Genomic DNA, 3,676 nt, shown 5'->3' with positions numbered 1-3,676 from the left:
ATTACGTTATCGTACGCCCCTTTTATGTCGAGAAACAAAGCGGCTGACAAACGTTTGAGTAATTTGTTGTGCTGCACCGATGTGACAAGGTCAATTACATTGTCGATGGATGAACGTCCGCGTCGGAATCCAGCCATAGCATGGGGGTAAATTTTATGGTGCTCGAGGTACCATTTCAAACGAACCGAAACCATCCTTTCCATTAATTTTCCAATGCAGCTTCCAAGGGCTATAGGACGATATGATGCCGGGTCAAGGGGAGACTTGCCTGCTTTGAGAACTGGGGCCAGGCGGTTACCTTCCAATCCTCAGGGACCAAACCATCTTGCCATGACTGGTTCAGCCGATACAAAAGAATTTGACGGGCTTCTTGGCCGAGGTGACGCAGGACGGCGTACGTCACTCCGTCTGGTCCTGGTGAAGATCTACTTCGGCACAGATGTAACGCCGCATCGAGCTCTTCTATTGAAAATGGGACGTCCATGTAGGAGTAGCGTGATACGGGGACGACGCGTATGCCCGCTTGGCTGGTCGAAGCTGGACCATTGGCGATTCTTAAGCAAATGTCCTCCGCTACGTCGACCTCTCGGCGTTTCTGATGAAGCGCCAAAGCACTGAAATGCCGACGTTGCTGTATTGTTGTTCGAAGGCCTCTGACAGTGTTCCAGGTGTGAGATAGAGGTTACCGAGGATCAAGTTTCTCGCAGGACGATTTGCAGCGCTGCGCTTGCACCTTTACGATCCGACGTTGAATTTTTTCTGTGTACGTCGGGCCTCACGAAGGTCATGAATAGACTTAGTGCGCCTGTATCTTCGTTCTGCACGACGACGAATAGCTCTGAGATGTTCTAGCACTTCAAATTCTGTAAGCTTGGGATGCACCCGGAAAAGACGCATGGAATTTTGCGCAGTGCTGGTTACGGCACTTTCAAAAGTCGAGGAGAGCCCTTCGCAGCAGAGATCTTCCATGCGAGATTTAAACCTCTTCCAGTCTATTCATCAGATGATTTTCCCAGGAAGAAAACCATCAAAGCCCTCTATCCTCAGGTATGTTGGAAGGTGGTCACCTCCACGGGTTTGCATGTCTGTGAACCAATTGAATGCTGTCAGTGAGACTTCTCGAGACAAAAGCCAAATCGAGGCAGCTACTATACGTCGTTCCGCGAAGAAATGTTGGGCTGCCATCGTTGACACAGCAAAGCTCATGACATGACGCCAGTGAAACCAGCTTTCGACCTCTTGGATAATTTCTGTGGCTTCCCCAGAGCATATGATGGTCATTAAAGTCCCCCATAAATATCCAAGGTCCAGGGGTGTCTCTGATGATTTCTTCTTATCTGTTGGAATCGAAGCGTCCTGAAGGAGATAAATAAACTCCTATGAGTGTGAACGAGACACTTTCCTCTTCACTGTGAGGCAAATGTACTGGTTGCTGTCATGAGGTTCCACAGAATGGAGATCATATGTTAGTTCCCGTCGGACGAAAACCAGTGCTTTACTAGACGCATCCCTAGCTGATGACACAAATGCTTCATATTTATGAACACAAACTCTTTAAAGTCCGACAAACGGGGCTTAAGGCCTCTTGCATTCCATTGGAGTATAGTGGCGCGTTTGACTTCATCCCGAAGGATCTTGAATTAGAGGCCATGATACTCCGAAGGGACATTAAACTGTGGTAGGATCGTCGGAGTAAACCCCAAATTGACAGGTTCCAGATTCAGCATGGTCTCCAGAATGGTTTTGAAGAAGCTTGGAGTCATGGAAGCAAGGTAGGACCGGAGGGCTGTAAAAAGGGCTCGTACAACTTTTGAATAGTCGTCTACCTTGACTTCCCTTGAATGGGCACGACGCTCCTTCAAGAGGATGACGTATTGATCGCGTCCGCGTTGCACTGCAGGAGTGGTGCATGAATCTCGTGGCTCTGGTTGAGCAACGCTGACCGTAGGTTCCATGCTTTTTGTCGCCTTTATGGACTCCTGTGCAAGCAGGACCGGAAAACTGTCACTGCCTGGTGACGGTGGAGGGGATTTGGGTCCCTCGATGAAAGCCTTGTGTAGTGCGCTAACGCGAAATGGACACACGCTGAAACTTGCAGGGTGATCGCCGCCTCAGTTGGCGCAGACAAAGCTTTCCTTGTATTGCTGGAAGTCATGCGGGTCGCCACACCGCTTACAGCGCTGATCTCCTTTGCAGAATTTGGCGACGTGCCCACTGCGTTGACACTCGAAGCAATGTGGAGTGGTCTCCGTGTAATCGGCCGTTGCGTGCCTTATAAACCCGAGGTTAATCATGTTCGGCCGTTCAGTGTTTCGCGCGAACGATAACACTACGGCATCAGATGGGGTGGTTTTCCAGTTATCTCCCGAAGAGCCAGTCCGGCGCATAATCATTCTCACATGCAGTACCCCTTAAGGCTTGAGATAGCTCAGAAGGTCCTCCTCCGTGTACCCCTTGGGCACACCTTTGATAATGCACGTGTCCTTCACGTACGAGTGAGGTAGGCGGGCAGACACTGTAATTCCGCTGATCCGGTCACATCGCAGCAAAGCATTCACATCGTTCTCCGTGGCTACGTCAAGAAGCAGGGCACTTTGAGCAGTGAATCTACTCCGAATCGGAGCCTTTCCCAGGAGAGATTGAAACTTTGAGAACAGGGTGAAAGGGTTCACCTTCTTGAGGACGTGGTCACTTTTAGTCGGGGGCACGATCACAAGTACCCCGACGGTACGCTTTTTCCGGTGGCTCACCAGCTTAAAGCCTTACTCGTCCGCGTCAGTCATCTCAGCGACGTCTTCTCCTTCACCCACGATCGTGGCATCCTCTCGTTGGGAAGAGGGGGCATCACCGGTGTGGTCGTCGTCGCAGGGTACCGGTGGCACAGGTGGTGAGTCCTCCGCAGGGGCAGCTAAGCGCTTCTCAGCAGGAGGAGGGGCCATTATGGGATCTGCGGTGGCAGCATCACTCGGTCTGCGGTGGCCTTTCATGGCGGCGGATTCCAAGGAGGACCCCGGCGATGCATACGGGGAAAACCTCCGGGAAGAGGCAGGCGTTCTTGTGGAAATGACTGCACAAATAGCAAAATACCACGGAAAAAAAGAGACGAAATACAAGGCAGCTGATACGCAGACTTCTTCCAAATTCGTGACAAAGCAATGAATAGCTTGCTTACTTCGTAGGTGCCTTCAGGCGTGCCCAAGAAATATTACAAAGAGCTGCTAATAGTGCCAAGAGCACTCACCTGCTCTTCATGTATAGTTCTAGTGTTCTTTAAGCCCTGTTGCATATTTTAAATGCCTTTGCCACCAAAACGCAACCGCCCAATGCTTGAAAGTCAATTTAAATAAAGTTTTTTTAAGAATGCCGCCTAAACTTTAGTATTTCAAATCAATATGAGCCAAATTCATGCTTATCACCCCAATATTGTTCATATACACGGCATAATTTTAAAGTACTTGTGGCCATAAACTTTCCCCAGCTGACATATGTAAGATATATCGTATAATAGATTTGACGGCGTTGCATTTAGGTCCGGTAACAAACTTCCGCTTGTTCCTCAAATTCGCGTTATGTGGATGTGGCTCATTTCGATAAAAAAACACCTCAATTGCAGGTGTACTAGAAGGGCGCGCTTGTTTTTGCGCCGCGGCACTCGCAGCATTCATATGATGCATGT

This window comes from Haemaphysalis longicornis, unplaced genomic scaffold, assembly GCF_048455015.1.
Source record: "Haemaphysalis longicornis isolate Haplotype H1 unplaced genomic scaffold, Haemaphysalis longicornis Haplotype H1 scaffold_1, whole genome shotgun sequence".
In the NCBI taxonomy this organism is placed as follows: domain Eukaryota; kingdom Metazoa; phylum Arthropoda; class Arachnida; order Ixodida; family Ixodidae; genus Haemaphysalis; species Haemaphysalis longicornis.
Note: the sequence above shows the minus strand (reverse complement) of the source record.